We start from the raw sequence: 14,536 nt of genomic DNA, 5'->3' as shown, positions 1-14,536 counted from the left end.
CCTATGGATCCTCACAAATCCTCTGCCAGGCCTCATGAGACGAGGTGTGACTGGTGAGGTAACAGATTACATTTAATCTAAGAAATGTCAGATTTATACGGAGAGTGGCTGCAGTTTATAGCATAGCCCATTACATATTTGTTTAGAGATATACACAGAAAACATGAATTTAATGGCCAATGATGATATTGTTCAAAGAACTGATTATATCTTTATTGGCTGGATCTTTAGCAGATATTATATAGTATGTTTTACTACTAAGTTGGAAAGTACCAACTTTACATTCATTATCTACTTTACTTTACACTTTACTATGCTAACACAAACATTTCAGGTGGAAATATTGTACTTTTTTTATTGCACCTTATTTATTTTACACTTACTACTCCTAGTTATTTTGCAGATTAAAGATTTTACACATAAAACATATGATTATCTTATAGTATATGAGGCATTGTTAGGGAATAAACTACCCAATAATATATGACGTAGTTCAAATTAGCTCCATCTCGTCCACCTACAACATCAAAATGCTGCTCACGTATTAATGCACCAGTGCTGATAATCCAGTAATATAATTATACAACACTCTTAAAGGAGCCATTCTGGATTATTAATGCTTCTACTTGTGAACAAGTGAGTACATTTTGGTGATAATACTTACTTAAGCCAAACGTTGTATTAAAGCCTCATACTTGTAATAATGTATTTTTACATTTTGGTATTCCTTGAATACTTTCACCACTACATTGTATTACAATTTGTATTTGTTATTTGTAACATTTGTAATCTAAACTTTAATGATCTGAGTTAGAAGTTCATGTACTTTTGTTTACCTGGTGACGCCATAACTAAGCAGAGGCTCGTGAAAGAAAAGAGTGAGAGGATTGCAGTTGAAAAGAATGAAGTATGATGAGCCAAAGTTCATGTGTGATGTATGATATGTGTGTGTTCATGTCTTTGCTTTGTCTGCACTCTGTGTTATCTAACAGACATCTTGGTTGTCAGGTGATGGCCTCCTGGTGTCGCAGGTCTCTGCATCGAATCCTGAAGGATCCTGTGATGAAAACAGAAGAGAGAAGCAAGCAGATGAGGTATGTTTACAGAGGAATCATAATTCCACCTGAGGAGTGAAAACCTCATTACTCTACTGCTGCTGTTTGGTTATTTAATGAGTCAATCTCATGGCTTCATTATTGAATTAAGGGTCATTATCTGTTGTTTGCTGAGTACCTCCAATAACAAGAGACTATCTACTGTTCAAGACAAGCTGTCAATCTGAAGAAAGTTTCTCTTCTTTCTGAAAGCGTTTGAAGTCCTTAAGAGCTCAAACTGTGATTTTACAGACACACCCACAATTAACAGCTTCAAACAGTCATTAACCACAAACCAATTATGTCCCTTGTTGAGCAGCAACTACTTCTTGATGACTTGTGCGGTTTACAGTGCCTAATGAAAAGTTAATAGTGAGCACACTCAGACATTCCTGCACCTGCTAACATCTCCACTGAGGTGGAAACAGTACAGTATTAAAACCACAAGGCATATGGGTAAAACACTGCCTGTTAGAATACTGTATTTTCACATTTTGTAGAGAGGAAGAACTGTCCTCGTGTACAAAATAAGTTGAGCTTTTAATTTATCATCTTAAAAGGGTCTGGAAATTGTTTGGGATAACACTCCACACAATGAGCTGTGACATCTTCATTGAAAAATGATTGATTGGGCTGCCAGGGAGAGAGGCTGTTTGAGAGACAGATCACTCAAACAGTCAAGCTGTAAAAAGCCCAATAATATGATGAATGGTCTATTTACCCAACAGATGAGGAAAGACCTGCATAAAGATTAAACGTGTGGTTTTTTTTGGACGTGTCCTGGTCACAGAATACAGTAGATAGAAATTTGAATAATACGTCTGTGTTCTTTGTCAGGGAGCGAGCGGCTGATTTTCCACTACGACTAATGCAGCCTGGCTCATTTATCACCTCAGATTGTCTTGTAGCTGGAAAAAATGGGTTTATCGATTATGAGGGATGCACTTCACACCTGTGCGGATTTCCACCTGCACGAACTCCCACAAACACAGGCCACCGAAGGTCCTGAAAGATCTTGATACGTGCAGATATTTGTGATGAATTGTTGGATTGATTCTCTTTACTTTTAACTTATTTCTTTGTGCACAGAGAAAGTTTGAGTCACATTATCATTATGGCAAAACCATTATTAGTTGCATATTATTCTCCTTCGCTGGAGGCCCTTGTGTCTATATAATCATGCATTATAAATGGACCCTTTAACTCTTACAACACACACAAACTGTATCTAAAGTCAAGTCACTAATCACTTAACCAAATAATGTCTCTGAGGATCGAGAGCATGTGTTGATAGAGTGACCCAATTTTTTACACATAGCATCTATAATTGATGTGCAATAGATGTAGCAGCCTCAGATCTGATAAGAGCTTGGCTCTGATGGATCTCCAGATAGGCTTTCGTGGGGGGAACAGATGTAGAGTCGTACATCAGAGAGGGATGGGGTTGCCTGTGATCGTTTCCACCCTGCAGCGAACAAAATAGCCCTCATATATCCCTGTAATCTGCATTAGCGCCGGAGCACAAGCCAGGAGACAGCACAGAGGGGGATGAGTAATGGGGCTACCGCTGATTTGGCAGGCCTATATTACACCTCAAAACTGAGGCATGCCCAACTGGCGAGAATATGAAATGAGGATGTCACAAATGAACATCATTGCCCTCAAACGCACAATTTATCAGGATTTACACACCCCAAAACATGTTTTTTCGCAAGCTAGAGGCTTGTTTTTTTTCTGCTTTTCTAACTAATTTTCCAACAATGTGTTCTCACAATGGTTTGAACAACATTTAGCAGTGCTTCTCTTGACTGGCATGTTTCAGCATGCTTTCTATTTCTGCCTAGACCTCAGTAGGTTCTAGGATAAGTAATGGCCTAACGTTGGTTTGGCACCTTCTGTCTGTGTTACAACTAAAAACCAAGCCACAAGCAGTTCACTGACTGGCAAGAGTATGAACATCAGCCCAGACCCAGGGCAAGAAATAAATGTGTTTGTCACACAGCCACAGTGGCTTGTACATCCTAAAAATTACATCCAAAATAAAGGGTATTACACCCAGGACCCAGAAGGAAAAAGCAATTAGTTCATGTCTCTATAACTTTTTACTCACACTTCTGAATCAGCCTTAACATCAGAACGAAGCATGTGAAGTTATTTTCAACTGAATATTTTAATTACATTTTGCAAAACAAGAAACTCTATCCGTAACCGAAATAGCAGGAATCTTTTCATCTCATCTCAAACAGTTAAATCCTAAGAAGTGAGGATATAAAATGAGAGCATAACAAACATTATCCCCAACACAGCGTCTGGCATTAAACTCTTGTAATGGCTTGTAACAGGATATGCTTACGGTACTTGCTATCTGAAATTAAAGCGTAGATATTATGTACATCCCTTGAGGCCAGTCAAGTAGTTATGTGTATTCTGCTGGGACATTAGTGTACTCCTATGAACCGTGTGTTTGTGTGCTGAGTGTGTGTGTGTGTGCGTGCGTTTTTGTTGCTTCTCCGTGTGTGTGCAAGTAGTTTAATTTCCTCTCATAATCCATGGTTTCCCCACATTAATAGATTGATTGTGGTGCACTCTTGTTTCTATTTCCAATTAAAAAAAAAATCTTATAAACATAACACACAGCTCAGGGAAAGAGCACTGTATCCACAGTGCTAATGTTGTTATTTTTGCTCCACTTTGAATAGAAATTCGATTATCAGGAAGAGAAAGATAGCGTGCTGCAACATAACAAAGGGTGCAAAACTTTTACTTCTTCATCAGATACAACCAGAATCATTAAATCTCTGCTGATGCCCTGTAAACATCAGCATATGGCAGCATTGAATTTACATCTTGGAGTGATGTGCAGCAGAGGCGTCTATACTACAACCCATCAGCTTTCTGCTCAGCTTTTCATTATATCAGTGACAAATCAGCAAAATGGATATGGTAAAAAGCTGAAAAGAAGAATGGAAATAAGTCCAAACAGTAAGAGCAGATGTGCTACCTCAGATAATAAGTCCATGAGGACGAATAGGTGTAAGATTGTGTCCATTTATACTGAATCGTGTGTTGTGCCTTTGATGTTTCAGCCACTTTCATTATATATCCTGCTCCTGTGGAATCTACAAGAGCAAATTCAGCCTTCCCAGACTTTATAAAGCTTTATTTATACAACATAGAGCAACCTGATGTCATTAAGAGACCACAGGATTTTCATTAGTTTATTGTTAAAGATGCGTGCCTGAAATTTTCTTCCCAGTAACCTTTACACTCCCCTTGATAGCCTCTAAGTTTCTGCTGCTGCTGGTTTTTCCACTGCAGGGGAAATGAGAAGATTGCTTTTTCCATTTCACGTGTTGCCACGATAAAAAGTGCTTGTGGAAGCATCTTGCAAGCTGGTAGAAGATTAACTCCAGCCTCCCTGTTCAATTGCAACATCTAACCTACCCGAAAAGGTTGTTTTTTGTCCATTTGTCGGAAGTCTCTGTAGAGTAAGAGGGCCTGTATTGACAACGTGGTGTCGTAGGTATTGGCATTAGGAGTGTTAACTGCTAATTGGATAGAGCTATTATTGGTGATTTGATATATGTACATTGTTTTGGATGTGGTTTTCACTTGCTTAAAACAGAGTTTACAAAGAACTTTTACAAGAAGAATGAGTTATTGAAAACATTAAAAATGTCATACAGATATGCTATAGAGATATATTAGAGATTTAATCCCTTAGTAAACACGACCTCTTTGTGCACAAGCCAGAAAATTAAGCAGAATAAAATTGCTACTTTTGTTGAAACCTTTTAATCATGTTTCTGGTCTCTTCTGAAACTCTTCTGAGTTTACTACCAAAACGTCTGAAGTAGTCTAAGAGATACTGAACCAAATTTACAGGCACAAACTTATTTGGAGGAAATTTGTTTTATGATTCTTTACTTTTCTATTTTATATATGTTGCTGTTACAAAATGAAGCACTGTTATCACAATTTCGGGATCTTAAAATTATTTACACTAAGAGAATTGTGAGGCAAACAAGTATATTTTGTCAATGCTAAATGAGGATTCACCTAGATGCCATCCCAAATAATACAACAAACCCCCCTTCTGGCACTTGAAGCAGCTGCTTGTTGAGGGATTAAAAAATGATACTGACTGTTCTAGTCGAGCAGGTTGATCCAAAACTTAAAGGCCCAGAGGAAGAAAGTCTCACCACTATTAAGTCTCAGAGACCTTGAGATAAAACTGGAAAGTCTTGTAAGAGTGACCAATACAAGATAAGCTCTTTATCAAGATCAGAGCTTGTGTGACTCTATATAATAAAAGGAAAACAGTCAAGACATTAAAATGTTAAATGTTAAATGTTAAAAGTAAATGTTTAGCATTTTTTGTTTAAATTGACTGATGATAAAATTCATGGAGCTAACTGTATTTTCATCGCTGTATTTTCATTGCATTGTATTATCAACCAAGAACTAACATGCTGCAAGTCTCCCATAACATCCCTTAATACTGCATTACATAGACTTTATATTATCTTGATTACTGGAGGTATCCTACCTTGACTGAAGTGACAGCGCTACACCAGTCTGAGCTCATGTTCAGGTCACTGAGCAAGATAACAGCTCACTTTTTTTCTAATATATATGTACATCATTACAAAGAAAGGATGTTTATGTAGGGCAACTGAATGAAGAAATTATTAACGGTCTAAAAAAATCAAAATCATCCTCCCAAGTTTGCAACAAATCACCCTTATCTGCTCTGTCCTCTCCCTTTCTCTCTCCCCCCTCCATCCCCGCTTTCATTACTCACTGAAGGTTTTCTCTCTCCCGTTGACTCTAAAAGTGAGAACATTTTCATGAAGGCAATAAAACGCTCATCAGCAAAGGCCTGAAATGATTTTTTAATATGACGACATTTTAATGAGGACTGAAGGAGATGGCTGGTTTGGCTGATGGCAGCGCCTCTTTATCAATGAGTGGCAGGGAAGAACTAATGGCACTAAAACAGACAGGCCAGCGACTCTCTCTCTCTCATCACATTCTTTATATTCTTTATTTGCAGGAACTAAATTAAATTTTGCCAAGAGTCAAGTATTAGAAAGATACAAAACCATCCCTTCCTCCAGCAGGCCTCCTGTCACTATAACTGAGGAATCTGTACAGTAACCATATTTGACCTTTATTGGACAGTTACACACACACACCTGAATCTCCTTCTCCCTCTCCTTCTCCGTCCAAGTGTTTACGTGTTTTGTCATTGATTGGAATTTAATCTGAGGACTTTACAGTTTAGCTGCTTGAGAAAACCTGTCAGATGTGAGGGCTGAGATTGAGTGCGCTGCCAAAAGGTCGTGTTATTGGACCGGAGAGGTTATGATGAAATAACAGATAGAGCCAGACAGGGTTCAGTGTTTGAAATAAACAAGTCGGGAGAAGTCCCCATCTACAGTACGGTACACTTCATGGCGATAAAAAAAAGAAAAAGAAAATGTCTTGTGTATCATCTCTGTTGTTATTAAGGATTATAAAGCAGCTTTTCATGTTCGGTGGAAATTACATGCCCTTTGTGAGGACGACCGAAGCCTCCAAACTATAATACAGCTGAGACACGTTGTAAATTAATGTCACAAAAGGTGAATGCATATATATTGCTGCCTATATGTGTTAAATTACTGTCAGTGTGTGTTTTGAATGTGACTTTCACTTGAAGCTTTGAACCTAATAAGTTGTCAAGCAAAAAAAAAAAAAAAAAAAACCACGTAGAGGCTTTGAAATTGTCACAGTTATGAGAAGCAGCAGATTAATGTCAGAATAATGTCAGTCACTTAGATTCTTTACTCATTACAAGCTGTTATATAACACAGTGTGATAAGAAAGGTGTTTACTACCTTCATTACACTCTATGTTGCTTCATATTTTTTTAATGAGACTTCCACTTTATGATCTCACTCCACTGAGTGGTCAGACTTGGCTGACTTTGCTGCACAAGGTCAGGACAAAAGCGGTCTGTGGAGGAGAGCCCCCTGCCTGCCAGACGCTAAACAAAACCACTTCACTGCCTCCTTCCTTTTACCATACAAGGTCGTCTCATGCCGGCTACGCCTCTGCAATTAGCATGCAGCCTGTGGCGTGGTCTGTCTGGCGGCGAACACACGAACATGGCGCTCTGCTCTCCTAATGAGATGCCAGTCAGTGAGGGTGCCTGCGGGACTGTGGAAAAAAAAAAAAAAAAACCTCCTGGGGTGTTAGTGCACCATCTCATGGGTGGTAGAGGAGACTGTTGAAGTGCACAGCCGGCACGGGCAGGGCAGGCAACTAATTTTACATAACGCACATTATTCGGCGGACACTTTCATCCAAATCGTGGTACTCTACCATGCATGCATGCATTTTTAGCATGGGTACATCCAGAGGGTATTGTAGCTGCGACCTTTGCTTGGCTAGACCTTTAGCTACACAGGACCTCACTGGAGGGAGACGTTTTTTCATTGAATGGTCAAAATGGCTGGTGTATGCAGAAACTGTAGGACTTTTAGAACAGAAAGAAGTCAATGATAGCGCATAGTCTTCTAATAAAACGGTTGGCAGTCATCAAACTCATGAAATTTCAACCCTGTCTCAATGAGTTATATTTAAATGATAAATGGAGGAACCTGATCTCCAATATTCTGCACTTTATAGATCCTCTATCCACACTGAATACATTCCTGCAACTTGCAAAACACTGCATTCATGTACACTACAAAAAAAAAAGCATCGCCAGGGAACATAATCCAGTCAGCAATTATAACTCCCCACAAAACATAATTGGGTAAACAAATTAGCAGTATATAAATGTGATTTCCTGGAGACAGTGTTGGAAATTTAGTTTGGCACACAATGTTATCACTACCACCAAATAAAATCAGGATGACTCACTTGTACCGTCATGGAACAGACAAGGTCAAAGGGTTATGTGAAAAGAGAGGTCTCAGATATATATTTTTTGGTCCTGATCGCAGTCTGAGTCCTTTAATATTGACTATTTGCACATATTTTGTATAATGTGTAGTATTTTGTATAAGAGGAGATGAGATCTGCTGCCATGATCTGTCCAGGGTGTGTTCAGAGAGAGAAAAAGCAACAGGGGGACATTTGTTTCCACAAGGTATGAACTCAGCATGTAAAATGTAGTAAGTCGAGAAAGCTCTTTCTTTCTTCCCTTCATTTTGTGGATGCAGTGAAGCGCAAACCAATCAGAGCAGAAAAGAAATGTGTTTCACTATTCCCTTTCTGTTTTTCTGTTTTAAATTTACAGTCAGACCCTGTTTATGCTGCATTCAACAACAAAATATCACTGGTATTACAGGTATGTACTTTCACTTTAGCAGCATGCTAATTGGCTGATTAGCAATTTCCCTCACAGCCATGCTATCTGTGAATACCAGCTGCTAATTATTTCAGTTATCAAGAACAATTTAGTCAATTATAATAGAATACAAATACAGTAGAGCTGACAAGTAAAATTATGAGTGTGAAATTATTAGCTGGTGCGTCTAGTAGCGTCTTCTATTGGTGACGATGCAGGTTGTTCTATCAGACCACTTTGTAAAAATGTGTATTTGTGTAGATTTATTTCGTTTTTTGTTTTAGATGATAATATATAGATGGTATTTGACTTACCTTTCCCCCCCTACATCAAAGAGGGAGCATCAATGCACCCTATGGTGATGACATATTCAGCCTACCATAGGTAAAGCTTTTTACTGCATATTACTGGCACTAATGTGCATATCTAGTCACTTACATACAGTATGTTCTGTTCCTCAGCACTGCAGGAGGCATAAAAAATCACATTCTCCTACAGTGAGAAAATCTTTATAATGCAGCTGTAGTCTCTAGTTCTGCCTACAGTATGTATGTATTTAGTGTGTCTATTTAGTGCTATTTTAAAACAGCACTAAATAGCTGCTATTAGGTGCTATTAAACCATAAAGTGGACAACATTACATCTATATGAAATGGAAAGAGCAGTCTGAAGTTCTTAGTTCATACAAGGCAAACAGAAAGGTTTTGTTTCTGACTCAGATCTGGGTCTGATCCTCTGAGGCGTTGTATATACACAGAGTGCCATGTTTTGACCCAAATTGCTTCTTTTTGCAAAGGGGACTCATGTAACTAGGCATTTAGAGGGATCTGTACTAGATGTTTTACCTTGTTACATGAAATTGTCTTTAAGTACTGGATATTTTTGCAGTTGGATGGAAAACTCATGTTTATCAAATGGACAACATTCAGTTTGTTGTTTGGTGAAAATGCAGTTTTGAGTTTTATCTCTCTTTCTATCTATCTGGTAAAAAAAAAAAAAAAAAGCTGAACACACAAGATGAGCAGCATACAGCTGATCATACACATCTTAAAACAGCCCTAGGGGCTAAAGGCGTGAAGCAGCGACATGCCTCACAAAGCCTCTGTGCTTGCTAATGGCCCCGTTTGTAATGGCATCCGTATAGCACCGCTTGACGAGCTGCCAAAGGGGGTGTTCTGTTATTGCGGAGCCAATCACCCACTAAGTATTTGCTGGCTCCTATTTCCTTTCTGCTAATGTGCGAGCCTCCCCAATGCCGCAGCTAAATCGACTCTTTACGCCTGACTTGTCACCCTGCAGCGACGCACAGAGAATCCCAAAGATGCATCGTCGGAGGGCAGTCCGACATCCTTGTTGCCATGGTTACGTTTATGGGCAGGGATGTGGTTGGGCGGGTTATGATGCTTTTACTGCAACCCTAAATCACAGAAAGTGATGGTGTTTGATGATTAGGATGATGAAGCTGACGTGACCTTTGCAAGGGTGTTGTTAGGCGGTGATTGCTCACTTTAATGTGTCTTTGGATCTACTGTGTCAGACGGTGTGTAGGCGGAGGGTGTGTTTGTAAACTGCTGAAACCTAGATTCAGTGGATCTTGAAAATGCCAAAGGTGGAAGGAGGACCAAAATATTTGACTCACGTAAAAGTATTGTTACTTTATGTAGAGCTGAAACAATTAATCCATTAGTTGATGGTGAGAAAATAATCAGCAAGTATTGTGAAGCAATTAAACATTTAAATCATGTTTTATACAAAAATGATCCCATTCCAGCTTATGCAATGTGATGATTTGCTTATTTTTTGTGTTAAATTATATTAAAGAGAATGTTTTTGGAGGGTATCTTGGTTGGATCCTCAGTCTAACGGAAGCAATCTGGGTTTTTGGGAAATTACATTTGACTGATACAGGAATTGATAAAATAACTTATTTAGGAAGGAGGTTATTATAACATAATCCCCACTAATCATGAAGTTAAAGGATGATTTCACAAAATAATGTCAATCAACATTCACCAATATATGTGAAGCTTATGTCACATTGACTCTACCATCTTTAGCCACAGTAAGAATACAAATTATCTTACAGCAGACAACATTTGGGAGTCAAAACAGGTTAGCTAGCAAAAATTAAAAAAAAAATGCAAAAAATCTGTGAGCCTCAGTTCAAAAATACATATTTTGACTTACAGTTTACTGGCTTAAAACTCTCATGGATGAACAAATGTACCCATTTTACTAAGTCTAGTCAGTTTACCTAATCTTTTTTCAGAAGTGCTGTGTTGCAGACTGTGTTGTCTTTACTGACTGTAGCTGCTGTCTTGGTCCTTATCTTATGCTGGACAGTACCTTTTGTGCAGATTGTCATGCAAATTTTTTTATTTTGCCCTGAATGTTTGTCATAAGTAAACTGTGCCTGTGCTTTACCATAAATTAAAGTCACAATGCGCAATGTCCGTCTGTTGTTGCATGTTTTACCCTTTTCTCTTTCTCCCAATTTCCACTGTCTGTTTTCACTGTAAACTGGTAAATAAGGGTAAAACTGTAAAAAAAAAAAAAAAGTTTGTAAAATGTCACATTGTAATTAGTTATGTTCCACATTCATTTAGCCATTTTTGTTAATTGAGCATGGGTATTATGATGTTGCCAAAACATAAATCCTCATCAAAACAGAAAAATTACAATGCTTTTACTTCTTTTTAAAGTTGCTATGAGATACCCAAGAGACACCCATCAAAGCAGAGTACTACTGAAAATAACTAAAAGGAAAAAGCCAGTTAAGAAATTTAAATTATTACATATGACTTTGTTTAAAAAACGTTATTGGGCAGTTCCTGTAAAAGTTTCTGTGTAAGTACAGACTTTGTAAAGAGATAGCTACAGTGTGATAATTCTGTGATAATTAACTATCATGCCAGAAATCGTTTTTCAAACAGGGGGATATCTCACACTCGAGGGAAAGTCTATATAGAGTTTTCCAGCCAGGTTGAAAGTCCACCTGCACAGTAAATAGAAAGGTGTCCTGCTGATAAGGGCAGCAAAAGCAAAGCTATGTAAGTGAGAGGCAAATAAACTCAGAAAGATGTGAGTCCTCAAGAGGTCTGTGTGGGGATGAGTAATATGTGAAAGCGAGTCGACGGCTGGAGAGCCCAGACATATTTTGCCCTCTGTTATCGGCCTGCACAGATGTGCCTCAGCCTTCTCTGCAGCGCTCCCATTCGCCACATCCATCACAGAAGTGCACCTTGGGAGACTGAGAGGATGGTGCAAGCGCCAAGCTCACCATCTGCCGTCGTTTAGAAATAAATGACAGGCCCAAACCTAGTGGGAGCCCGTCTCATTCCACTGCCAGAGTTGGTGCGGTGACGGGTCCGCCCAACCTTCCCTTTTTCCCTGAAATGGATGTGTGAGACCCCTGCCAGTCATGCTGGAGTGTGCCTCGGAGAGAGACTTGGAGTGGATTTGGTCGGTGAAGCACAGCCCTTTACTCAGGGGAGCGGGCAGGTGGAACAGTGTGGTGAAACCAGCTGTCTCCCCACTGATTACAGCAGCCAACAAGGAGAGTTTGAGAACTCATGGACTTGAGGTGGATCCGACTGGAAAGCAGCTCAAGCTCCACTTTATTAGATTGGAGCTTTATTGACGATCTGCCGATAAAGAAACAATCAGTTTGAACAAGCTGGGAGTTTTATGGACTGTCTGCCAGCAGGTATTCCAACATATCCCTACTTATTGATACTTCAAACATTTGCAAAATAATGTGTGCAAAAGTCCACTCCAGAAGGAACAAAACTGTGCAATTTAGCTGTTCTCCCAAGGTGGAGATTAAGGAAAATTAAGTAGTTAACAGAAACAAATGGACAATCCAGCTACTGTGCGAGTGATAAAAGAAGCCATGGGAATCATAAAACTAACACATAGACATAATCCTCATCAGGGTGAAAAACTACAGCCCAAACATAATTTGCCTAAAACGCGAGAAAGCTGCTCCGTTCTTGTCTTTAATCTCCTGGAGGATGATTTCCTGTAGCTTTTCTTTGCCAATTGTAAAAACAGGCAAAGCACTACTTCTACTGAGTTCTCGCGCTCGACAGCTAATATAAGTTTGGCCCCAGAACTGAGATGGGAGGTAGACTTTATTAATTTCATGGATTTGGAAATGAGCCATGGTGATAAGGCTATCACTCTCTTATCTGGGGATGGCGGGGGCGTAATTAAGCCGATAGCCGGCGATGATGAGGAAGTGGTGTGAAAAAAGCCTTGGGGATATGAGGGCGGAATCTTCAGGGCTCGTTTACCAGAGGGATGATTAGATTGGCATTTAATTGCCACCTTTTCTATTTTTAGGGTGGGAGGTTTTCTTATGAGGCAACCCCCCACCCATCCCCCCACCCCCACCCACTTCTTCGATTTATTTTATTCTTTTTTTGTGCGCAGTCAAGGTCAGTTTAAAGAATGTTCGATTGTCAGATGGGTTGAGGTTGAGTCAAAGGGGTATGTGGCGAGTGAGATTGAGGAGGGGGGAACATGTTCACCCTCCCTCCCCGCCTGCCTGTGTGGATATCTGGGAGATTGGGGTCAAGAGTAGGTGGACGGCGGTGTAATAGCACAAGGCAGAATGTTTGCTAGAAATGGCTAACTTTCATCTCTTGAACTTTACCAAGAGCCTCAAACTCTGATAATTGTTTCGCAGCTACAAACCAGGCTTACCAATCAGTTTTTATTGATCCCTCACCTCACTGTCTCACTGTCTCACTGCACCAGTCGTTACAGTTGTGGTGGCAAAGACAAAAATCCCGACTCAAAGCCTTCTGAATCCTCTGAATCCCTATTTCAGGTCTGGTAATGACCAGCTCGACTGGACCGGAGCATCTGCCACAGAAAATAGTTTCAGAATTCTCTCTGAAGTTCAGGTCAGAAATATAAAATACAGTCTTACTTCAATCCAATCAAGATCTGGGCACGCAGAGTGAGTATTTAAGTTCTCTTCACTAACAATTACTGTCAGAGTAATCATGAGAGAGGCAGAAGAGCTGCTCAGAGGCCAGCAGAAGTCTCATGAAAATGTTTAACTATTGAAGTGTGAAAGTTGAAAAGTCCTGAATGGCCAAAGTGAATATTTAATCCCTGCTGTAATTCCGAACCCTGATATTAAATTAAATCACCTCCAGCGATTTGCACTTGAGTAATTTCTTTAAACTGAATTCAAGCTTTGATCAGTTAAGTTCGGCTTGATTACATCCTTTTTAAAACCTACAAACCCTCATGAAAAACAAAGGTGTCCATTTACACATACACTACATTGTAACTCTGTTCTGAAGTTGTTCATCACTCCTGAACAATGGCGGCATTTCAATTAAATGCAGCATAACTTCTCTGTGCAGTTTATCAAACAAATCCCATAAAAAGACAAAAAATCTTTAAAAAAAACGGCACAATATTTATTTTCATTTTTTAAAAAGCCATCTCATTTTCTTGGAACAGCTGGGCACTGTAGTTTTTGGCAAATGTACTCAAATAGGAGGGAAGAGTAATTTAATCCACAACGGACTATTTTCTGCTGTGGATGAATACACATTTGGTGCTCTAGTGAGTATTTTCAGCACCATGATGGTGTAGAGTATGTGGGATTGACTAAAAATGAACTACAATGGTGTGATGGTTCATGGCTGCAGTGTGGCTCATTGATGTGTTTTTAATAGTTTTTTTACATCCATGGATGTCTATGGCACCATAGATGAAGCTATATCAGGCCTTAGATACCCAGAAAATAATTAGTTGGCTAGTTCATTGTTGGTTTTGGTATTTCAAGGGATTTGTTGACAACAAGGAAAACGTAGAATATCACCAGCCTTATCTTTTAAATGTCACAGCGCTGACATTACTCAGTGTTGCATTTGTGGATTAGAGTGACTCCAGCTCTGGCTGTGATGCAATGGTTTGATACCTCCTAGTTACTGGACAAATTATTATGACGACAGCCTTGAATACAGGGGTATTTCTTCTTCAACGAGTGCTGTAAACTTTGATTTGGTGACTTCAAATTGCCTGTCCACTAAGATACGATTGCACAACGTGAAGCAACGCTGAAAACTAATGAAGA

General features: G+C 39.3%; 1 long non-coding RNA gene across 1 annotated transcript in view; it reads right to left on the bottom strand.

Annotated features, from left to right (window-relative positions):
- Positions 1-229: 229 nt before the first annotated feature.
- Positions 230-14,536, bottom strand: part of LOC121890596 — a 46,450-nt gene continuing 32,143 nt past the window's right edge. The window contains exon 3 of the long non-coding RNA XR_006093844.1: positions 230-1,057. This is a non-coding gene — a long non-coding RNA (uncharacterized LOC121890596). The remainder of the gene's footprint in view (positions 1,058-14,536) is intronic.

This window comes from Thunnus maccoyii, chromosome 23 (genome assembly GCF_910596095.1).
Source record: "Thunnus maccoyii chromosome 23, fThuMac1.1, whole genome shotgun sequence".
In the NCBI taxonomy this organism is placed as follows: domain Eukaryota; kingdom Metazoa; phylum Chordata; class Actinopteri; order Scombriformes; family Scombridae; genus Thunnus; species Thunnus maccoyii.
The sequence above is the reverse complement of the archived record's forward strand: the minus strand, read 5'-3'. Positions and strand labels throughout refer to the sequence as shown.